The sequence below is a fragment of the Dermochelys coriacea genome, chromosome 1, assembly GCF_009764565.3.
Source record: "Dermochelys coriacea isolate rDerCor1 chromosome 1, rDerCor1.pri.v4, whole genome shotgun sequence".
In the NCBI taxonomy this organism is placed as follows: Eukaryota; Metazoa; Chordata; order Testudines; family Dermochelyidae; genus Dermochelys; species Dermochelys coriacea.
In genome coordinates, this window is record NC_050068.2 from 16,376,973 (window position 1) to 16,402,576 (window position 25,604).

A 25,604-nucleotide genomic window follows, 5' to 3' on the forward strand; every position below is an offset into this window, starting at 1 on the left:
AGATCTCACGGTGATGTCCGGCATATCCCACTTCTAATTAGGCTCCCTCATGTTCCTTGGCTTTTGGGGGCTGTCTGGAACTAAGAAGTGCTGTGATGTGAGATTATTATTAATTTCTTTAAAACCTATCCAACTTTTTTTTAAGTTTGGGTTAAATTTGAGTTCAGTGTGGCTCTTTCTGTAGCTGAATTAGATTGTACATCCCTACCAATTCGACTAAAATATTAAAACAATGGATCTGGTTCTTCTCTGACACCAGGAGTGGCAGAGCCTTCCCAAAAGTGGGGGGCCAGGGGCCCCTGGCCCTAATGTGGCCTCACCCCTATCCCTCCTCTTCCCGCAAGGCCCTGCCCCCGGCCAAGCAGGAAGCCGCAGCAGGGTGAGGGGCACCCAAAAGCAGCCCCCGGCCTGTGTCCCCGTCCTCAGGGCTCCTGACCAGGCCAGTTGGAGGGTCTGCGGCTCCCCACAGCTCCCCATAAGAACAGCCATACTGGGTCAGACCAAAGGTTCATCTAGCCCAGTATCCTGTCTTCCAACAATGGCCAATGCCAGGTGCCCCCAAGGGAATGAACAGAACAGGTAATCAAGTGATCCATCCCCTGTCGACCATTCCCAGCTTCTGGCAAACAGAGGCTAGGGACACCATCCCTGCCTATCCTGGCTAATAGCTATTGATGGACCTATCCTCCATGAATTCATCTAGTTCTTTTTTGTATCCTGTTATAGTCTTGGCCTTCACAACATCCTCTGGCAAAGAGTTCCACAGGTTGACTGCGTTGTGTGAAGAAATATTTCCTTTTGTTTGTTTTAAACCTGCTGCCTATTCATTTCATTTGGTGACCCCTAGTTCTTGTGTTATGAGAAGGAGTAAATAACACTTCCTGATTTACTTTCTTCACACCAGTCATGATTTTTATAGACCAGTTTTAAAACAAGGTAACTCCACTTCATTCAGTGGCGTTATTCTCCATTTATACCCGTGCAAGTGTAATTCTCACTATGTCTGTTATCCATTAAATATAACATCCCTTTGGGCCCCAACCCAGCAAAGAATTTAAGCAGGTGAGTGGTTCCATCGACCTCAATGTGCAATTGGCCTTAGCTGATTTAGGGTTAGCCTCCTGGTTCCAACCATTTTTTAAAATCATCATTTGATTTATTATTTATTTGTCTTGTCATACCACTTAGGAGTCTCATTCATGGACCATGACCCTATTGTGCTGGGCACTGTGCAAACACAGAACAAACAGACAGTCACTGACTCAAAAAGGTCACAATCTAAGTACAGGACTAGATGAAACAGATGGATACAGACAAAGAGAGGCGGGAGTATAAGGAAACAATGAGACAATATTGGTCAGCAAGATAGGTTGTGGTCTCATTTAATCCTATGCTTAACTCTAAGCATGCGAGTAATCCCAATTAAATCATCAGAAGTACTCACATACTTAAATTTAAAAAAGTGCTTAAGTGTTTTGTTAGACTCTGGCCAAGAAGGCCCATCCTAAACCAGATAGCAACAGATTTTACATCTTACCTTCATTACGTTTGAATATTGATCCTCTGCATTTAAAATGACACCTCTATTATCCCCCCGAAATTGCCCTGTATTTCCAACTATTTTACCAAATAATATTGAGTGAGGACATGCTCCTTAACACAGGCAAGAAAACGCATAGAAAGTACATGCCCCCAACAGCCTAATCTAGAACAGAGTCATGTACACATTAAAAGCTATCATTAATATTAAATCAAAAAGCCCAATCTCCTTTGTACTGAAACATTTTAGGCTCTCATTGGTCACCGATGCTCACCTGCCCCAAAGCATATTCCCCCCCACTCCATCAGTCAACATCTAATTAGAACTCAAAATTAAATCTAGTCTAGCCTGTGACAGATAAGAGCATTTGAAATGCTCCATCATGACCAGGATGTGTTTGCCTTGACACAAGACAGGCAAAAGCAAAAAGGGATCAAAATCTTTCCTGATTGCATACACATCGCTCCTGCTGAGACCCATAACGAAGTCAGCGATCCACTCCAAGACTGCCTATTACAAGCCAGGACTTGCAGAGTCCCTTTGGGGGTGGCACAAGGCACCAGGGTCTGCATTAGTCAATCAGAAGTAGAGAACGAGAAAGAACTACTGGTTCTCAGTCTGCATCTGGAAACATAAACATTATCTTTGGCTACGTTACAATGGAGTTCAGACTTGACTCTGCCCTGTGAGCATGCTACAACACTGACAGGAGTTACACATGGGTATCCTGTGGAAAACAGCTACACAATACTGAATATGAGAGCAAGAAAGGGAATGGGGAAGGGGTACAACAGCTGTGTCTCTATCTATTTACAGTGTGCTCATCACCCTGGTATCTGGTGACCACTAGCCATCACTACAATGCCCTGGATCCGCCAGCTTCACTTTCTAATGTGGGCCACTATCAGGTCTCTTAAAAGGTACAGCCCACCAATAAAGATTTTTTGGCTAAAGCAAAGGACAGAAGTATGGAAAACGGAGTTGTAGTATCAGGTCTGTTACAGGCTTCATGTGTGACTTTGGGCACCTGTGCCACAGTGTCATTATTTGTGAAATTGGGATAGTAATGTTTCCCTATTTCACCAAGGTGTTTGTGAGGCTTAACTTATGAATGTTCACCAAACATTCTGAGATCCTCAAAGGGAAAGTGATATGGAAGTGCAGTGTATTATTAAGCCTTAATGGGAGGCAAGGTAAATGTTACTCTGAAATGAAGGTTCCACTTGGACACTGACAGTGCATTTATTAACACGGTTTAATGTGGACAGTCTCTACATAAAAGAATGAATGGACACAAATCAGACGTCAAGAATTATAACATTCAAAAAACCAGTTGGAGAACACTTCAATCTCTCTGGTCACTCGATCACAGACCTAAGAGTGGCTATACTTCAACAAAAAAGCTTCAAAAACAGACTCCAACGAGAGACTGCTGAATTGGAATTAATTTGCAAACTGGATACAATTAACTTAGGCTTGAATAGAGACTGGGAATGGATGAGTCATTACACAAAGTAAAACTATTTCCCCATGGTATTTCTCCCTCCCACCCCACCCCCCATTGTTCCTCTGATATTCTTGTTAACTGCTGGAATTAGCCTACCTTGCTTGTCACCATGAAAGGTTTTCCTCCTTTCCCCCCCTGCTGCTGGTGATGGCTTATCTTAAGTGATCACTCTCCTTACAGTGTGTATGATAAACCCATTGTTTCATGTTCTCTGTGTGTGTGTATATAAATCTCTCCTCTGTTTTTTCCACCAAATGCATCCAATGAAGTGAGCTGTAGCTCACGAAAGCTTATGTTCTAATAAATTTGTTAGTCTCTAAGGTGCCACAAGTACTCCTTTTCTTTTTACGGTTTAATGTGGAAAGTCTATTACCTACATTCTAAGATGAAGTTCTCTCTTTTTCTAAACAGTGTAACCACTGGATCTTTGCCCCAGCCTCACTGTCATTTCAGTTATTGGAGGGTGTGAAATCACATACTTTCCCTGTCATAACAGGAGAGATGAAAACTTATATTAAAAGAGGCTTACCACAAAGCAAGAAAAAGAAAGAACAAAATCCAGGAGATAACACTGAAATTCACTTAGAAACCTGAACAGAAAGGAAGTGATTGACTGACAACATACAAATAAAATTTTTTTCTCTCCTTTTTTCCTTCTGGTTTTTATACTGTTTTATCAAATGATCAGTTATATCATTCCCATCATTTTGCCAATTCCTTCAAGAGGATGGAAAGGAATATGGAGACTGATGTAGTTGACAGCAAAAAAAAAAAAAAAGAGAGAGAGAGAGAGAGAGAGACCTTAGTAGTCAAGAAGACAAGCTTATTTCAGTCTTCTCTAATAGTCTTGAGCCAAAAAGCAGGAGTTATTGTGGAGAAATGATAGCCAAGACCTTCACAAAAAGAAGCACTATTAATTAATGCTTAACTAACACTGGCTGACATACTGACTATAATAAATAGAACATTTTTTTAACAATATCTCTTCAAATGTTGGATCAAGGCAAAGTGCCTTGGAAGAGAACACAGTTTTCTATTCGTGTTTATATTGCTGTAACGGCTGAAGGAGATCAGGACCCGAATGTGCTAGTGGCTGTACAAACATATCCTATCCTAAAGAGCTTACAGTATAAAAAGACAATGACAAGTGGATGAGACAAACAAAGGTGGGAACCAGGGTGTGTGTGTGTGTGTGTGTGTGTGTGTGTGTGTGTGTGTGTGTGTGTGTGTGTGTTTGTGTGTGTGTGTGTGTGTGTGTGTAGATGGAGCACAAAGGTGATAAGGCGTAAAAAATTCCTAGCCAGCAAGTAGCAGTTTCTAATTTCTTTTAGCAAGACAAAGGTGAATGAAGCTAAAAGAACTTACTTAAATCTAACATCAGTTCCACAAAACCAAATAAATCTAGTTGCCACCAGATGAGAGCAAAATTCTCTTAAAACTGGTAGCTATAAACAGAATAAATACTCGTTGCTTCCAATCACAGTAAAATATTACCCAAGAAGGAAATCCATTCCAAAGATTGTGGCATGATATGTGGTGGAAAGGCTAAGAGCAATGTCCAACACTTTCAAAGGTAAGCGCCTAACTTTAAGAAGCTAAATCCATATTTTGGATCCTTAATAAAAGTGGCCTGATTTTCAGAGGTGTACAACAACTCCAGCTGACATCCACAGGAGCACCTCGAAAAAGCAGGCTACTTCCATTTAGTTTCTTAACCTTCAACACCCAAGTGTGAACATTTTGGCCAAAATGCACCATGGAGGGAACCCTATTTACCCAAAGACATTTTTCTTTTTACTACACATGCCCCTGGAGACAACTTCTATTCGTTTTACTGTTGTGGCAGAGTACCTCCTTCCCCTCGCTGGGCTCAGCATTTCTCCCTTGGGTGGTGAAGGCCTGGAGTAAATCGGTCTGACTGCAGAAGGTTTTTCACTCTGGTTTTATTTGTCCTAGTTATATGGTGGGCCTCAGGGTAGGCCCAAGAAGTTCTCTTAAGCAAAACAAACCAACCCCAAACTCACAATGCAAACAGAAATACTTTTCCCCTGCCCCCTCTCCAGGATGTTATCCTACTACACGGGCTCTTTGTTGTTAGTCCATCCCCAAGCAGCTGTTAACTTAGTTTCTTTCTCTAAAGGGAGGGCACACAGCCTTCCACCTAGGGGAAGCCTTTCCTTGCTGCTGCTTGTATCTCATCTTTCCCCTCCTCTGTTTCACCAAAAGAGGGGTTTTTAAAGGTCAAAGGCAGCCCTTAACTGGCCTCAGGCATCTCTAGTTAACCCGAGGTAACCCTTTTACAGCTTACAAGGAATAAGGCCTTCAGCATTCTAGGGCTCTTTGACTGTTTCAGAACAAATGTACCACACTTATATCTCTGTCAGGACTGGCTTTGTCACACTATCCTTACACGTTTTTATGTGCTAAAGTCTTGACAACTATAAAGACCCAGTGAATAAAGAATTCCTCCCACCAGCTCTTTGTTGGCTAGCAGAATGGACTTGTCAGTACCTCTTGCCTTTGGGTCGTGTTGAGAGATGCATCCTCTTGGGATGGTGATATTGGGCAGAAGCACGCAGAGAGCCAGGAAGCAAGTCTCCCCAGTCAGAAGGATTGGAGGGACAGTTGGCTCCACTCTCCCGCAGGAGATAATGTGGGGAGATGTCTGCAGTTTCCCTTGTGGGAGACTTCAGGGAGCCAGCCAGTCCCACGGGAGATCATTGATCAGACTTTGCCTGCTATTCATCAGTGTGTGCTACAAGGTGTGATGGGATGTGTACCCCACACGGGCCTTCAAGGGGTTAATATGGGCCTGCAAAGCCAATTAATGTTGTCTGGCTATACCTGGAGAGAGATCCAGACTTAACTGATCATGTAGCATAGCAGGGCAGGAGCAGGCTTGTTAACATCGAGTTAAGAAGCTGAGAGTAGAGGGGGCTGCAGGAAGAGTCTATAGTCTCTCTCTGGGGGACAGAAGAGATAGGAAGCAGTCCAGGGAGGCAGCAAAGTATCTGAGGGAGCAGACCTTGCCTGCCAGCAACAGGGTCCCTGGGCTGGAACCCAGAGTAGAGGGTGGGCCAGAGTTCCTGTATCAGGCACCAAGGAAGAGGGGTAGGGGAAGCTCCTGAGGGAAGAGGTGTGTAACCCCCTTGGGGTTCACAGAACATGGACCTTTAAATTTTTTTCTGGGGGGGGGCAGTGCTGATTGTTCCAGAAGGAGGAGGTGCTGTTGGGGAGGGAGGGGGAGCAGAGAGAGAGGGGAGAGCAAGAGGGTGTGTTTCTAGTTGGGACAGAAGAGCTTCAGCAAGCAGGCACTCTCAGAGTGAAGCAGCCAAAAACCTGCCTGAAGCCTGGGATACAGAGCAGAGGATCGGAGCTACCCCAGAACAGGACCCAGGAGACGCACTGTGCCAGGGAGGAATCACCTGAGAAGAACAGACTGGAGCTGGACCTAGTATCACTGCTGCCCAGAGCTGCATGGGGCTGTGAGTACTGGGGCTGGTGACTCTGCACTGGGAAAAAGGAGGAAGATTGTAGGTAGCTAAGTGGGGAGGTGGTCACTCTGTGTGGCTTTGCAGAGAGCAGCGGAAGAGGGCACCGGAGAGGTTTGTTGGGGAAAGTTTACTGGTGCTGAAGATGACCAGGAGCACTCAAGACTCATCACCGGACTGGAACTCACCCAGGACTCCTGAACTCATTGCTTGGTGTCTGCCCTTTCAGACTGTGGTACCAGTGGGCCTGTGAGGCCTTGTGTTGAATGCAACCCTGTTTCACCGCTCCCCACATATTTCCCCCTGTTGTTTTTCCCCTCTCATCCCTCTGTGAATAAATAATTTCCCTTTCCTATATCCATTGTACTTTTCTGGGTGGTGGGTGGGTGTTCACTCTGTGGGGGGTGGGGGTTAAAAGAGGTGCCCCTGGGGTGGAAGGGTGCACCTTCTCTTGGCCAGAGCTGCCTGCAAAGCAGATTCCATCTTGGCCACGAGGACACTAAAGTTACAGATGTAAGGACCACGGAGCCCAGAGACAGACAAAAGACCTGCCGTAAGATCATTGGACTATAGCTGGGTCGGACTCTCTGTTACCCTGGAAGAGGTGGGCTAAAGTGTGACCTGGGGGAAGAGAGACCACTGTAGCAATGGAGCAACATTGGCTAGAGCATCATAGGGGCAGACAGTCGCTACACCACATCTGGGCACAAAGAGGTGGTCTTGTGGTGAGTGAACCTATTTATAGAGGACAACAGCACAACTTGACTTCCAGTGAAGACAGCAGCAGTTTTATCACTAACCACAGCACATGCAAAATTGGGGCCTAGCATAGCACTGGTCATTTAATCAAAGTTTTACTAATCAAATTGGCTACCAGCATTAACGGGTCAGTAAATAAATATGTGGTTAGATATAGAGGGTAGCTAGCATCCCTCTCTGTTCTGCTTGAAACATTCAGATTATATTTAAAAACAAGAATTTGTCACCAGTACAAACCCTCTCTGTGGAACTGCCCTGAATTTAAACAGCGCTTGCAAACATAGCTTATGTAATGTTCCCTGCCCAATAGAATTTAGGAAATGTTATCTTAAAGCTTGCATGGTTTTTAAAGATTTTTCCCCCCATTCAGTTTTCTATAGTCTGCTGCCTGGTTATGCTGTTACATTTTAGATCCTTCAGGGACATTGGCTTTCTGGAACTGAACTGCACTTCTAAGAGGCAGGAGATACCTGGCTTCAGCTCTTCCTAGCCAATGGACTTCCCAGTAATCTATGACCCGTCATGTTTTATAATTCATTTCAGTGGGCTAGACACACGAATATATATATATATATATATATATATATATAGGAGACAGCCCCTGAGTGCCGAATTAATTCATTGTGATCAGTGTTATTACAGAGGGAAACAAATGAATTCCTTATACCAGAAAGTGGTGCCTCCCCAAAGAATGAATAAATAATAAATAATCCTGGCCATAATCTGCCAGTGTACATGATTAGTTCTGTGAGACAGCCGCCTGTTATGTATGTTCAACAGCTGTACTGTGCTGGTGATTAAAACACTGGTGTTCGCTCATCGTTCCCATTATGGCAATGTAACTGCATCAGTTTCATTTGAACGTCACTTTATATTCTGCATGACAAATTTTACAACTACCCTATACTTGTATTTTTTTATTTATAGGTATTTTGGTCTTCCCATTTATCGGTCCAACAGAGACTCTGCAGATTTAGGTTATTGTTTATTTATCATTTGTATTATAGAAGCATTATTATAAAGGCCTTAACCAAGATCAGAATCCTATTGTGTTAGATGCTGTATATATACATAGCGAGAGACAGTCCCTGCTGTAAAGGTTTTATCACCTAAATAGACAAAACTGAGAAACAGTGAAAGGAAGTATTATGATCCCCACTTGAGGCACAGAGACACTGAGTGACTTGCCCAGGTAGGAACTTAGTAACAGGGTCAAGAACTAAACCCAGCTCTCCTGAGTCCCACTTTAGGGTCTCAACTCCAAAATCCTTCTTCTCAAAGGATCCGTCTCTCATCAAATGGACTCACAGAAAGTATGTTAAGTACTTCAGAGTGCCTTCTCCCCAATATTGTCTGGCACACTGTGAAGGTCAAAGGAACTACTATCACTGAGAGTGTGGTTTCCAAAGACACGAGATATGAAACAGTCTAGTGTGGCCATCTCATCCATTTATATTTAGCTAGCACAGACAAATCTGACTTTAACAGCTGTCAAGGGGACTGGATGGCACAAGACATAAATGTGGTACAGAGCCTTACACCTCTCGGTTATGGGGTCTTATCTGGATAAGGCCAGCAGCCTCCTCAAGTTGTTACCATTGTTGGTTAAATGGGTGGGTGCCTTCAGTATAATTCTGACTGGAATTGTGTCATATGCCATGACCAGAACTAGCACCTTTGCTGACAGTCTCAGGGGAGAGGCCTTTCATGATTATTTAGATTTTGAGGTATTTGGGTTAGGGACTGTCTTTGCATTTTGCTTGTGTACAGCACCTAGCACAATAGGGCCCCCATCCCGATTCAAAGTGTTTCCAAACTGTAAATAATGGGGAGAGAGCAAGCGTGCGTGCATTCCTGGCCCCATGGAAGTCAATTGGAACTTTCCCTGATTCAATGGCCCAGGATTTTTCCCATAGAGTCCAAGGATTGCAGAGGCATGGAGCCCGAAGTACTCCATTTGTACAGCCTGGCTATTTGTACAGTTGGAAGCACACTGACAGTGAATGAGGAAGAACAAGATGACCCAACGGCCCAATCCTGCAACCTACTGAGCATTTCCTGTGAGATGCTGAACACCAGGCGATATGGAGGACTGGATACACTTAGAGCTTAGAAACAGGACTGGGCCCAAATCTAAAGACTTTACTTAATTTTTACTTCCTATTTACTCAGCCAAAATTCCATCCAAGTCAGTGGCATTTTTGCCTGAGTAAGGAATGACACTGAAGAAGGGCTTCTGGATTTGATCCATTCACTACAAAGCTTATAAAATAGTGTTCCTCTTTTCATCAGTTTATAGACGGATCCAAGAGAAAGTAGCGAAGCTGCTCATGTTTCCCCCTTTTCTGATCAGAGGCATTTGTTAACCCTAATCCTATCACCAGAAAATGAGAAATATTACAGTTAAATAGCATTATTTGATTTTAAACAGTCACACACTGTAATAACCCACCCCCTCCCCCAAAATAAAGGAATAACACTCGCTTTTTAATTTACCTTTTTGAAGTATCTAGGAATAACCCATCAAATACTCCTTGAAGAATGCAATTTTAACCTGGACATGTGTTAAACTCAGTCTACCTGTTGAAACATGTACACAGAAAAAGAAATTGGTCATTAAAAAATAATCTTAATTCTATACATACCAAGAATTAGAAATAGCTACTTATGAGCCACTTGGGTCATATAATACCAGTCTCCTTCTCTAACACAACTGCTCAACATGAACATTGCTGCTGGGATGACACGAGATTGAATGTTTTTGTTAAAAAGTAAATAATGTGATTGTCATGAAGTCCATTTTCCCCCAGCAATTAATATGTTATGCGGCAAACCAAGGGTTAAGAGCAGACCTTTTCTTAAAGGATCACACACATTAAAGATGGAAAAGCCCAGTTAGACCAATCAGTCCATCCCATTCCATGGCCAATGGAGGACAGTTCTGTAAAGTACTGAATGTTGGCTCCAGTCTGTGTCCTAAAAGCAATGTTGTAACCATTCCTTCCCTTGGAAGACAATTTCAGAGGTTAATAGTTCTCCCTCTTTGGAAGATTTTTTTCTTATATTCAGCCTAATCAAACCTTTTTAATCCAATTCCATTCACTGAGTTAGATCCCTATTTACCCACTAAGTACTTCCACTCCCTCCTTACTGGTTACACTCATTTCATCTTTGTAAATTTTGTCTCCCCTGGAGCAGTCTTTGCTGGTAACAAGGTGCCCCAAACCAAGTGTAATATTCCAAGTATGTGGCAACAGATCAATATACAGACAAGCTTTCACATCCCTTATCTGTGACAAAATGCCCCTGCAATACACAGACCAAAACTGCACTGGCTTTTTTATGTTGCCGTATCACACTGCAAACTTAGTGTCCATGACTCTCTGACCACGCAAGGCGCACTGAAATGGTTCTCCTACTCCCTCCTGCGCTCTCCTCCAGTTTACATATCCTGAGTTCTCTTTCAACATTTCTCCTTCCCAGATTATTCCTTCCTTTTGTTGGTTGGGTGCATTTAGCATGACTTCTCCCTCAATCCGATACATTTTCATGTATTATTAGCCTTTATTTGTGTCTCTTCAGATGATTTTTAATCAACATCATTGCAGGGTCTCTATCTAACGCAATCTGAATTAATCTTAAGATCTCCTCTATCTTTGGTGCTCATTTCAGAACGAGCAAAAACAAAAGTAGAAGAGGCCATTCGTCACAAGAATGCCCCACTGAGTGATCTTGATGATAAAAGGAGCTGCGATCAAACTGAGTTCTCTCCTTTGTCAGAAGCAGAGTATCTAATGTATTTATATGAGCTCCATCTCCATAGTATCTGAAAGCCTCTATATTTTTAATGTGTTGATCCTCACAATACCGATCTGAGAAAAGAAAATGCTATTATCCCCATTGTTCAAATGTGGAAGTGAGGTGCTTATAACCTGGTGAGCCAGCTTACCTCTATTATATTCATTGCTTTGTATTATATTCTGCTTTATTATAGTTAGCAGTAAGGCAAGGAACCTAAAGGCCTGCATCCTGTAAGATACTGGCTTCAACAGTTAGCATAAGGCTTGAGGCCTAGGAACTTTGGCCTAGATAAATTTAGGTAACCCATAAGTTTTGGGGAACTGGAAGTAGAGTATAAGTGGAAATTTTGTCCATAATGACCTCAGCCAATCCCAGAAACATAAACTAATACCAGCTTCTGGAAGGTTTTGGATGGAACATCCAACCACAAGATTGCCATGGCAACGCATTGACGTATATGATAATGGGGTGAAATCATAAATATACTAACCTGTCGAAAGACACCTCAACAATGGTAAGGGGAGGAAATACAAATAAGGAAGAGACGAGAAACACCTACTGAATATGCATTAGACATAGGTAACATCAGTGTAACATATTATAAAAGTGGCATCCCAGCCTGTGGGCAGGAGGAGAGAGATGTAGCCCTCGGGAGGGGTCAGAATGATGGCCACTGATGAAAATGAGGAAGGTGATGGTGATGAGGAAGATAATGGCTAACATTTCACATTGTTCTGCAAGGCATGGTTTGAGTATGGATATTCAGATGTACTTTCTGTATTATCTCTATCTACCTTGCTAGGTTAGAGTGTGTGTGACTTTGCTAAACATATTGTGACAAAGCTCTGTCCTTGTCTTCGTGGGTCCCACGTTTCCTGGTGGATTTTGTTAGCCTCAGAGGCTCACTGTGACTCTCCACCTAACCCTTCTTTCTCTAGAGACAAGGGTCACAGTCTACTGAGCCATTTTCATCATAAGCCAGCGAGGGAGGTGAGGAGAAGTTATCCTTCCTTGCAGTCTCTGTTGTCTCCCAGTCTCAGTGATTAAACAGGGGGCAAAGGTGGGGGTGAGGGGAGCCCGGGCCCACCCTCTACTCCGGGCTCCAGACCAGGGACCCGAATAGTATCAGCTATGGTAGCTGACCTTTTAGAAACATGACATGTACAATTCCCTGGGCTACTTCCCCCACAGCAGCCCTCACTTCCTCAAGCTCCACTTCACCCTTACCTCAGGGCCTCCTTCCTTGTGCCTGATATGGTATGTACTACTCAGTCTCTCCAACCGCGCAACTTCCTCCCACAGCTCCTGACATGTCCACCCACCTGACTGACTGGGAGGCTTTTAACTAATTTCAGCCAGCCCCGATTGGCTTCAGGTGTCCCAATCAAACTAGCCTTCTCCCTGCCTTCTGGAAAGTTCTTAATTGGCCCCCGGTGTCTTAATTGACCTGGAGCAGCTTCCATTTCACTTAACCTGGTACCAGGGATTTGTTTAGCCTGGAGCTAATATATCTATCTCCCACTACTTTTCTATAGCCATCTGGCCTTGCCCTGTCACAATATTAATAAATTATTTATTTGTAAATATAGAAGAGTTCCTATAGTGTGAGTGTTGCACCTGTGCACATCGGGTTCCCAACTAAATAATAATCTTAATAATACTGAGTCTGATTTGGGGACAAGAACCTGAAAGTGATAACTGGACATTCTTATTCATAATCTATAGATCAGGCAATGCCCAATTTTTATGCACCTCACAGCCCAGTGAAATACAGAGCCCCAGCTCTGACACCCAGGCTTCCCATGCATTGTATGGGGAGAGTTTTGTATCGAAGAGAGGATTCTCAGAAGCCAGCAAGTAGAGAGAGGAGCTGCCTAAGCTAGCCAGTAGGAAATGCTGAGGAAAGAGGCAGGATTTGGACACCATGGATCTGGGTCCTAACTCCCATTGATCTGGGCTAGGGAGGTGCCTATTTCTGCTTGCAATTCTCAGTCATGAGCCCTCTCCTGGAGTTAGGCACCAATGCCTGGTCAGCCCTTCCTCGTGGAAAACCAGAGCGACACCCCCCCAACCCCCCATTATAGCGAATGGCTCAGTGGTGAGGATGTTCTGCTGGGAAGTAGGCGACCTGTTTTTAAATCCTCACTCTGCCTGATTTGGAGCAGGGACTTGAACCCAGGATTCCCACTTTATAGGAGTGTGCTGTAACCACAGGACTATTGGCTATTCCGGAGCGGGTCTCTCGCAGCCTCTCCTGTTGGAGCTGTTCTACTCTGTAAAAATAATTAAATATTCACGGGGCTGCAGAGAGAAAAAGTGAAAGACTGATCCTCTGGCCTAGTGGTTTGGGCACTCACTTGAGAGAGTAGGGTTCCCAAACCCTGCTGCAAATCAGGCACAATGGAGATTCAGACTCAGGTCTCCCAAATCCCAAGGTGAGTGGGCACCTATGGGGATTTAGATGCATGCAGAAACTGACCAGTCCTTTGGAGAGTGTAAGTGGTGCTTAAATGCTTTCGTTAATCTAGACTTGAGGAACTTGCCCAACATCACACAGGATATTTGTGGCAGCACGTAGACTTGAACCTGGGTCTTGTAAGTCCTAAGATATAGTTCTAAGATACTACCTCTCTCCACCAGCCAGCAGCGTGTAAAAGTTCACACTTACACAAATCAGGAACACTTACTGTCCATGGTGACAGCATCATGTTGTGCTGATACTACGAGAGAAGAAGCATTTGAAAGGATGCAGGATAACCCTAGAAATCATGGGGTGAGTGTGTTCCCTAACAGTGACTACAGAAAAATGTCCTTTCAGGTAAAGGGCAAAGGGCTGAGAATTAAGTTTCTAGAGCAATCTTTTTATGTTTGGGTTGTATTCTTGCAGAAACGTTAACTGAAGTTTCTTAATCAACTCTGAAATATTCTTGGAAACTCCAAGATCACATGCAGCTTAATAAGAACCAACAGGGAAAAAAACCCATGCAAGCCAAAAAAAGAACCAGCCATTTCAAGAAGCATCAACTATGACAGAAAAAGAAATCATGGATTAAGAGAGAGAATAACAGAATATGGAGAGAATTAAAAAGAGCAGTGCCTGAATACTATTAGAGGGTGTTCGCAGAACCCAATTTCACAAATGAATTTTTTTAAATACACACCACAATTAATCTGAATCGTAGTAGCGTCTGCCCTCTTCAATAACACACTAAGCACTGAAAGACATATAGGACACCACATTTACGAACAATATCACCACCCAAATGGGGAAATGATTATGCATGTCTTTTTCCTCTAAACTTGCAAATGAGGCCTAGCTAGAGCTGAACTTTCTTTGAATCACTAAAAATAAGCATAAGAAACTTCATCTAAATCCATCACTGCTGCAATTTAATACTACATAGCACTTCAGTATAACATAATTAGCAAATGTATTGCAATAATTTATTTGGGATTTAAAAAGCCTGAACAATCAGGACCTTACAGCAAAATGGGAAGTTATGAGCCAGACACATTCTTCTGGCTCATATTAATTCAGTTATTTTACCTTTGGTGCACATTCATCTACCCATACAATGTGAATGCTCCATAGAGAAGGCTGTTGAATATTGAACCTTTGGCTCAATTTGAAATATGAAGGCTGATGCATAGCTGCAATAATACTTCCATTTGCATTATTATGATTAACATCCCTCTGAATAGGAAGCATCCAGCAATATTAATTACAGAAACAGTGAGATTCAAATTGTCATAAATCATTATACAGCATATGATAAGCTCCCCAAAACCTTATCGAAAACTAATTTTGCATGACTTTTGAAGTTGTTCCCCTATGAATTTCTACCTCATTTTCATGAGGCTTTCTAACTAGTGGCTGTTGACAAGACGGTAATAATACTTTGAACCTGATTAACACATTCTATGCAATGAAGAAAGCTTTTACAAGGATGGATGAATTTAATAGTGATCCTGCATTGAAGACTTATTTTCCAACAGTACCCACTTATGTCCTATTGTAGAGCAGGAAGAATGGCCCGTGGTTAAGGAAGTAGATTGGGACTCAGGCAATCTGGTTTCAATTCAATGCTCTGCCACAGACTTCCTCTGTGACTCTGGGCATGTCACTTAACATCTTTATGCCTCAGTAGGCCATCTCATCACAGAGGTGGTTTCCATCAGGTCAGAAGTGAAGCATATTGGAAAGGGGTGTTTGCAGAGTGAACATTTGCACTATGGAGTCCTACATGCTGTAGCTGTTCTGCAGCCATGGGACTTCAAACACATGTATTTCCCATCTATCAGGAATATCAAATTAATTGGAAATTTTAAAATAGGGGGAAACTTGATTTGATGTTTCTCCACTAAGGGGACAGATCCTATCACCTTTACACACACACACTGAGTAGTACCTTACTGAGCAAGATTGAGCTAGCCCTAAAAAGTCCTTACTGTTCCCCAACTACAAAACATCTAATCCATTGCACATGTGCACTGGTTGTGCCAGGAATCAGGACCTGCAGCAGATCCAGTCTCTAGGTAACCTAAGGAGCACACCTGGCCTGTAGTAGGCTGCCTGACTGGTGGGAAGAATCAGCAGAGACCGGCTCTTAAGCCCAGTAACAGCTGGTGGCTTCTCTAAGCATTTGCCTGTGGCTGCGATAGCTCTTGCTTGGCCCCAGCCTTGCCTCACTCCAGGTAACCTGGTTCTGACTCTTCGCTCTGTCAACTGACACTTGCTCCAACCAGTAGGTATGACCCCTGCCCATCTCCCATTCTCTGACAGGTTGTGTGAAATGACTACAAATCAATCAACCAGCATTTCTCTAATCATTACCATTTGTTTCAAAAATATTCTTACCCAGGCTGGTAATTGTCATTGATTAATCAAAACAAGCAACCTTGACATTTGGTGCATTGGCTTTCATTTGTAACAGATGTATTATGCCATGATTTATTTTGACTTACTGCATTGTACCCTGCAGAGCATCCAAAAATATAAATGGTTTCATTATCTGTGTTTTGAAAACAGTGTGTCCTGCGTCAGGGATCACACCAAAGGGAGGGTAATTCCTTGCCAGCTCTGCTCTTTAATCCAGACTGCGTTTAACAAAATATTTCCAAAAGCATCATCTATTCAAGCTGTGACTGAGGGAGGCTAGATAGTACAGAGTATTGGAAATGTACACGTTGTCACTAGCTTCTTACAGAGCTAGTCACTGCTAGACTTCCATGTCTCTATTAACACAAAGTGGGTACCATCCAGCTGTGGGGCTTAGGGCAGGGGTGCAGGAGGGGTGTGGAGTGTGAAAGGGGGCTCAGGGCAGGGGGTGGGGAACAGGAAGGGGTGCGGAGTGCAGGAGGAGGCTCAGGGGAGGAGTTTGAGTTGCGGGCTCCTACTCGGCGCCACCAGCTCCGGGGTGGCAGCAGTGCGCACCGGGGCCAGGGCAGGCTCCCTGCCTGCCTGCCCTGGCCCTGCGCCACTCCCGGAAGTGGTCGGCACCATGTCCTGCAGCTCCTGGGGAAGGGGAGGCAGAGGACTCCATGCACTGCCCTCGCCTGTGGGTACCTCCCACAAAGCTCCCATTGGCTGGGAACAGGGAACCACGGCCAATGGGAGCTTCGGGGGAGGTACCCACAGGCGAGGGCAGCACACGGAGGCCTCTGCCCCCTCTCCCCAGGGGCCACAGGGATGTAGTGCCGGCCACTTCCGGGAGCGGCACGAAGCCCACAGCGCCACGGGTGTGGCAATCCCACAGGCCAGATCCAAAGCCCTGACAGGCCGGATCTGACCTATGGGCCATAGGTTGCCCACTCCTCAACAGTCATGGTAAGGAGGCCAAGTATTTGGAGACCAATCCATTTTCACATGTCTACAAGAGATCTCCTCTCCAAAGCAAAGGCTGAGACACACTGGGGATAGGGGGCTACACTCCTTCTGCTCACCAGACCACACCCACCTTGTGGATAAGAAGAGGATTTCAGGACAAATGTTTCAGACCTAGGCACCTAAAGTAGAAGTGGCCTGATTTTCAGAACTGCTGAGCAGCCAACCGATCTTGCTGACTTGCTCACCAAACCGGACAGTCCCTACGTAAAAGAATAAATTGACACAAATCGGACATCAGGAATGGTAACACACAAAAGCCAGTGGGAGAACACTTCAATCTCCCTGGACATTCTGTAACAGATTTGAAAGTAGCTATACTTGAACAAAAAAACTTCAAATACAGACTTCGAAGAGAAACAGCTGAACTAAAATTCATTTGCAAATTTAACACCATTAATTTGGGCTTGAATAGGGACTGGGAGTGGCTGGCTCATTACAGAAGCAGCTTTGCCTCTCCTGGAATTGACACCTACTCATCTATTGTTGGAAGTGGACTACATCCACCCTGATCGAATTGGCCGTCAACACTGGTTCTCCACTTGTGAAGTAACTCCCTTCCCTTCATGTGTCAGTATATTTATGTCTGCATCTGTAACTTTCACTCCATGCATCTGAAGAAGTGAGGTTTTTACCCAAGAAAGCTTATGCCCAAATAAATCTGTTAGTCTTTAAGGTGCCACCGTACTCCTTGTTGTTTTTGTGGATACAGACTAACCCGGCTACCTCCGATACTTGCTGACTTCCGTGACAGCTGCTGGTCCTCAGCACTTTTGAGAATCAGGCCCTTCTACACAGAGCCTAAATATGGATTTAGGAGACTAACTTTAGGCCCCCAAGTATGAATATTTTGGCCTTAGTCCTTAGACTTGTTGAGCCAGCACTAAAGTTCACCCTGTTCAGAAAAGCATTTCAGCACATGCTTAACTCCATCCTGCCCCAGCAAAACCATTAGGCACCTACTTCCCTTTAAGCATGCGCTGAAGTCCTATTGAAGTCAACAACACAAAAGCATATGCCTTAAATTAAGTATGTATTTAAAGTGCTTTGATGAACAGATATAGACTGATGAACTGGGGGGCTCGTTCACATAGCTGAATTGTTGGGTTTTTTTGGTAATAATAAATAATTGCTGTTATTTTAGGTTATTTCTATGCTCTAAGTCAGTGTTTCCCAAACTTGGGACACCGCTTGTTCTGGGAAAGCCCCTGGCGGGCCGGGCCGGGCCAGGCCGGTTTGTTTACCTCCCGCGTCCGGCAGGCCCTGCGCTGCTTCCCGCAGCCCCCATTCGCCTGCACCAGCGAACCGCAGCCAATGGGAGCCGCGATCGGCCAAACCTGCGGATGCAGCAGGTAAACAAACTGGCCTGGACCACCAGGGGCTTTTCCTGAACAAGCAGTGTCCCAAGTTTGGGATACACCGCTCTAAGAGATTCCCACAGATTAGCTGTGTAATGTGATCGCTAAACTGAGCACTGCAAGGAGTAATGACAACATATACAGGACCAGGCTACAAAGCATTCCCTAGATTTAGGGCTTCTCCCAGTGAAAACACTCATAATATTGTCCCCCTGTGGAAGAAGGGAAAGACATGGCTGATAGATTCAGAGATCACAGCTATGCTCCAAGTAGGATCAAATTAGAGCCAAGGAGATTCTTTCAAGGTACAGTAAAGTCAAAGATCCTCTTTCCTTAAGTCAGCATATTCCTTTTCAATGAATGGGTTCTGTTCACTGCCACAGCAACCTTCAGCTATGCACATTCTGCTTTTTAAATCCATCCAACACAGTGTAGAGAAATACTTACTGGCTTTACCTAGCTATTTTCTGCCACAAACTAACAGTCACTTTGCCATCAGCAAAACAAATGTATTAAAATTATCAACATCATCACCATGATCCACACAATCAATGCTTCTTGAAATAGCTAGAGAGAATAGGATAGTGCTTTGATAACTACCAGGAGGTAGCTGTGACAGGCTGACAGGGATTGCCTGAAAACCCCCACTGATAGATGCTGATTGTGCTGGGAAAGGTTGTGCAGCGTATGGCTCTGAGAACTTGCTCCCTCATATGAGGGCTCCTTATCCCAGCTGGAAAGAAGGGAGAGGAGAACGGTTCATGAAAGAGAGAGGGGATCTAGTCTGTGAGCTAGCAGTTCTGAGGGAGGAACCCTAGAAGCAGCCAACCCTGGAGAACTTCTCTTTATTGTATCTTATCGTAGTGGTATTTTTTGGCTGTTTGTTTTTATCACATGAAAAGGGTAGGAGTTGAGTTTGGATTTTAAACAGTGTGTTTGTATAGCAGGTTGGGAAAGACAACTGCTTACATGAATATACCCATTAAGAATTACATCATTTTCCTCACCACACAATAATCTCATATGAAAAATTGAACTTCTGGAAACTGGATGCAGGGACCATCCTCCACCCCCCGAGAGGTGCCAGCTGTGTAACATGCTTCTACTAGTGGTTACTGCATCACAGTTAGATGTCCTTCAGAGCATTGTTCCCCTTCTGCCCCATGAGTTCCAAGGGGCATGTACACACCATCCTCCCCACACATCACAAATAACTGCAAGACAAATGGATACATTATGCAAAAAATCTGGATGCAAAGAGCCGTATTTATACATAATGGGTCAGATTCCCATTTATATAAGGTCCCCTTGACACCACTTTGGTAGGCTAAGTTATATTTGCATATACGGCCAGAGCAGTACAAAGGGGCCTCATTCAGGCCCTATATTCTAAAACATAGCCACACTTTCTCCTGCTAGCTAGGTTTCTACTTTCACCATGACTAGCCTCACGCTAAGCAGTGCTTCATTACTGACACCATTCAGGACTGGCTAGTAAGTGGTGCTGTTCAGAGACATGAGAAAGCTTGTTTTACCATCCTGTAAGCATTCAGAGTGTACCTTCTATAGCATGACCAGACTCTGCCAACTAAATATAGAGAGACTAGAACTAAGTTGCCACTGGCTAAGCAGGCACAAGTCCAATCAAATTGATGGAGTTGCTACAGCTGGGTGAATGCAGCCCCCTGAGTCTAGATCTTGAAATCAGGTTCCCAAAGTGATTCAGCCAAAAATGTATCCTTTTCAATGGTTTCTCCCTTTAATTGTAGTTGGTCATATTCTTGCATACTTTAAAATTAATATACCCATCTGATCAAGGCTTGCTAAGCAGTTTAGAAAGCCTGCTTTGCAGCACATATAAAACTTTTCTTTAGGACTTACTGCAAAGTTTGCTTTGAAGCTCTCATAATTCATATCACCAAGTTCAAGCTTTCAGATACGTCTTTTGTGCAGTGGGTGTCTCCAAAATAAACATTTTCCTGGCCTATTTTGAAAAAAAAAATCACTTTTTGGCTCTGGATCAATAACCAGCTATTGCTTTGTGTGTGGGGGGAAAAAAAAACACTTTACTATGAGGTTCATCTCCTAACTGAAAAACATTGTCTTCTGTCTCATTAATACTTTACACCAAAAATATCTTGTTAAGAAACTCTAACTTGCTGCGGTGCCTAAAAATCCTCCACGATATGAAGGGAACATGCGCTCTAATTTGGAACAGATGTTATAATTGTTATTTTGATTTTTTTTCTGTAATGTTTCAGGTCTTTTACACAAGTTCCTCCAACAATAAAGCATAAGTTTTCTTAGCTAAAGGTGTTTTCTTTAGCTAAGGGCATTAAACGGAGGTAATAATAATTTGTATTTATCTAGTGCTGATATTTTATTCAAAGGTCTTTAAATGCTTTCCAAAGGAAGATAATTGCCATCCCCAGTTTTTTGCAGTTAGGGAAACTGAAACACAGAGGAGTTTACAGGAGGACAGCAAATGAGTGGCAGAGTCCGGAATAGAGCCTAGGACTGAAATCCTGACCCCAGTGAAGTCAATGGGAGTTTTTCCATTTACTTCATTGGGATCAGGATTTCATGCTAGGTTTCTTGACTCCCAGCTACTTCTTCTAACCACTGTGTTTCACTTCCTGATGTACAGAATAAACTGTTCAGAATTATAGATTAACCACACAAATTTTTATTTCTCTTCTGTCACAATTATCGGCTTGAATACATTTTGGAGATACTGGAGTGGGTGCATTCAACAGATGTGTCGTGACACAAAGGTCTCAAGCATGGGTCTGCAGGGTTCATGGGAGTGGCCACACTCCAGCCCTTCAACTGGTAGCCTGCTGACAATTGCTTACCTGGGACCCATAAAGCTCAGCCCCAGTGTGAAGCTCCACCCGAGTCCAATTGGCAGAGTCCCAGGGTGGCCGATTGGCCCGCTGGCCCTACTTAAGCCAGCAACATGACAGGATGCTATCTGACTGAGTGGGGTCTCCCCTGCTCCTGTGGCTTGATTTCCTGGCATCCTGATGAGCGTGACTCTTGGCATCTGACTCATGGTGACCCCAATTTATCTTCTGTTTCTGACCTCCCAGTATCCTGGCCCAGCCAACCTTTGACTCCTGTTTCATGACCATGTGTGGTGTGTGAACCATCAAATGGGGAGGTCCCGCTCCGGCTGGCCTGCCCCATCCCTGGGCTGCCGCGGACCACCCCAGCGCCAGAGCCCCCGGCAACCCCAGTGCTGGAGCCCAGGCATCCCCAGAGCGCCAGGCAGCCCCTGCCCCGGAGCGCTGAGTGGCCTGAGCACCCCGACCACCAGCCCCAGCCACCTCAGACCACCGGCCAGCCTGCCCTAGCCCCAAGCCCAGCCCCTGCCCACTTCAGGGAAGAGCAGCAGCCTGGGCTGGGGCCACAGGGGATGAGAGGGCGGCAGGAGGGAGTCTGGGGGTGGAGCGTGGGTGGGGCCATGCCTGGCTGTTTGGGAAGGCGTAGCCTCCTCTGGCCTGTGATACCCACTGCCCATGCTCATGACTCTGCAATCTTAGTTCTGAATTTCCTGAGTTTAGAATGTTTGGTTTTGGGATAAATACAACTTCCCTGTACAGTTTTTAATCAATAAATTAGTCGTAAATACTCTCAACCTTAACTCTCCTTATTTAGGATGGTTTGGGGTTTTTTTTGGTCTGGCAAATTCTGTTGTTTTTCTTAATATTAAAAATTTCATAAATGAACATTGACCAGGAAACACAAAAGAAAATGCTACCAAGTGATATGTCTAATGATTCTCTATATAGTATCAACCTTAAATCATCTTTTAAAAAAATTAACTGATACGGGTAAATTTACTGGTACACCAAAGTAGCACAAAGCAGGCAGAGCACGCTAACCAGGCAAGCTCGGTTTGTAGCTACTCCGCACTGCCAGAGCAGTACAATACAGCCAGAATGTATGGGGTGATTCTGGCTCTTAACGTGCAATTGACTTATTGGTTTAGAAGGCTGTATTAGTGAGATCAGTGCTATGTGAAGGGACAGCATACAGAGAACCCAGTTCTTGAATCAAAATGTCTCTATGCTTTAAGGGCTGCTCCTGCCTCATGTTCCTCCAACAAATCTGCTTCAGTGAATAAAGTAACTGAGACAGCAGTTCCGTGCAGACATGATGCCTAACCACTGATGCCCAAGCTACCATGCAGCCACAGAATTTCTAAAGAGAAGTGATAACTGGGCCATTTAATCCACCAATGAGAACTGTTGACATGTGTGTCCAGTCTCCCTCAGACCAGTGAGTTATTACAACCAATAAAGTTGTGTGAAAAATAGTTGCAAAGGAAGACATCTCTCCTTGTCACCTGGAGTTAGTGAGGTGACTGGGTCACAGTCTCCTCTTCCTGAGTGTATCCTAAGATGCCATAGTGTCTAAGCACAGGGGTTTTTTTTACATGAAGGACACTCTGGGCCAGGATCTCAGTCAATGGAATTCTGCATTGGCCTTTCATGTTTATATTAGCATGCACTGTATAAAATCCCCCGAGCGTCTCTCAAAATTCACAACCTAAACGTACAAAGTAGCCATCCGCACATTTTCTTCAGCATCCTTAGCTTCCTCATGAAGAAGAAGAATGGTCTTGTTGTTAAGTCCCACTGAGCTAGGACTTAGTTCAATTCTCAGCTCTGCCGCAGATTTCCTCTGTGATTTTGGAGAAGTCACTGAATCTGTCTCTGCCTCAGTTTCACACGTGTAAAATGGGGTAATCACACTGCCTCACCGTGCAGTTGGATGGATCAGTTTGTGAATACTTGTGAGGTACTCTGATGCTCTGGTGATGATACCATATAAGACGCTAAATAGACAGACTGCCTTTACACAAGCATCCTCTCTCTGCTAGAGCTATCATTTTAATAGGAATATTACATTGGATTTTTTAAACAGCATAACAAGCCTCATGATTTTTTCCCCAACAAAAAAGCATTAATAATGTATAGCGAAATAACATTTAAATTTTAATTAAAAAGTAGGAATTCTCTGGTTAGCATAGCCTCCCTCTACGTTCTATCCGCACACAATATGCTGTAAAAATAACATCATGGTTTGACTTTGAGCTATTTTCCCTCATTTCATTATTTAATGTGTCTCAAAGAGAGCTCAAAGCTAATGCTCTAATCTTGAGTAAATTGATAGTATCTCTTTCCGTGAAATACAAATTGAATACAAGTAGATTTCAGAGTAGCAGCCGTGTTAGTCTGTATTTGCAAAAAAAAAAAAAAAAGGAGTACTTGTGGCACGTTAGAGACTAACAAATTTATTTGAGCATAAGCTTTCGTGAGCTACAGCTCACTTCATCGGATGCATCACGAAAGCTTATGCTCAAATAAATTTGTTAGTCTCTAAGGTGCAACAAGTACTCCTTTTCTTTTTTGCGAATACAAGTAGAGTTACTCTCCCTGTGCACCCGCCCTCCATTACACTACTCTCCTCTCCCAACTGTTATTTCCCTCCTGATAATCCTGCATACTGCAGATCTGCATTTCTCTGGTTGTGCTTCAGACCTGTTTTTGCATAGCCAATCCATCCAAAGGACCAATTAGCTCCCTGCTGTGAGTTTAGACATGCCAGCAATGGTGCAGCTGCTCTGTGTTGCTAGCACTAAAATTTCCCTCAGTAGTGGATCAACGTATTTAAACACTTTGATCATCTTTATCTCAGCAGAAGGAACTGAAAGCCTACCAGCTGAACAAGCTTTCATTGGGTGCAACTCCTTCGCATCCAGCATCTCAGCACTGACCTGAAACTTCTGTGTTTTTATATTGCAGAGGCACCATCTTTACTTGAAATGACTTTTCACATCCTCACAAATAAATAAATAAATAAATAAATAAATGAATGCTGGGCTTACATAATGGTACTTCAAACAGCAGATTAGAAGCACAAAGGGCACTCATTCTTATTTTCGGTAATGCAGAATCGTCAGTCTCCGTCATGTACGTTCCCATTTTCTTTTTAATCTCTCCCAGACCACTGAATGCACAGACACAAGGCAGAACTTGTTTTTCAAACTACCTTATCAACAAGCTATGAATGCTTGACTAAGGTTACGAATGTAGTGGCGCACACAATCTAAACCAAGGGAATGTCCAGTTCAGATGTGACTCCCATTAGGCAACTGACGACAGGTATGGGTCAGATTCTGCCATTCTTGTTCATATCTCTCTATAAGACTATTGCTGGGACTTTTCCACATGAGCAAGGGTGTTTAAATTTGGCTCTTTGTAAATACTACAGCTTCTTACTTCAACTTAGTCATAGCTTCTGACTTCACTATCCAAAACAAGCTGTGAGGCATTGAATGTTTGATATAGCTCTAGAATGATTTGGATTGTGGTTTCAGCTCATCAAAGAAATGATCAGCAAAATTCTAACTGAGGAATCTTTTTGCCCAATTCTGATCTCATTTACAGTGGTGCAAATTGAAATTAATGGAGTTACACCAGTGCTACAACCAGTAGGAGAAACACAATCAGGCCCAATTAGCTTGTTTGATAGTTTCTGCCAAAACCTGAATGCTATTTTGAAACTAAAGGTTTGATGCTGTCAAAACTTGAGACTTAGTCCCTTCACAGAAATGCAGATTATATACAGCAGCGAGGGAGTTTTCTTTTAGCTTGATGATTACCCTTAAAAGCTATAGTAGCTTACAGTCACAAGGGCAGTGTAAACAGCATACTTAGGAACTATTTTTAATATGCATTTGATTCCAAGACATGCTATTTACATGACAGCTCATCAGAGCACTTTTGGAATCACTGAAGGTTACTTAGTCAAAATCTAGTCGAGGATTGTTTCCATCACAGATTGATCAGTTTTATTACACACGTGGATGGGATATGGTCTGCTCCATTTCCTAAGGAGCCACACAGACACATAAACCAGTCAACAGGTAACTTAACCCACAGCTATTAGGACAGCTAGATTGAGGAACTGAAAAATGAAACATGTTTATCCAAAGAAGCAATTGCTACATGGACTGAAAAAGAAGCACAAAATTTTAGGTTGGCACCAAGATAGGAGCACAGTGGCTTGAGTAGGAAAAATATATTTGATACTGCATTTTCTTAATCTTCATAAATGGGTTCATTTTAACCTCCTATAAACAAGGCACTATATGGATGGAAACAGAATGAGTACCATTTGGACAAATATGACATGTAGAACTGCACCTCTAAACAATCCTGAATTAGGGAATTCAAAACCCTAACATCACCAA

The 25,604-nt window shown here is 43.5% G+C and overlaps 1 protein-coding gene across 3 annotated transcripts in view; it reads right to left on the reverse strand.

The window, feature by feature from the left end:
* TENM4 (teneurin transmembrane protein 4) overlaps nucleotides 1-25,604 on the reverse strand; it is a 1,775,651-nt gene that overhangs the window by 508,961 nt on the left and 1,241,086 nt on the right. For all 3 annotated transcript variants that reach the window (XM_043504093.1, XM_038368402.2, XM_043504094.1), the window contains one exon: nucleotides 9,794-9,877. The gene's annotated coding sequence lies outside the window, so the exon portion shown is untranslated. The remainder of the gene's footprint in view (nucleotides 1-9,793; nucleotides 9,878-25,604) is intronic.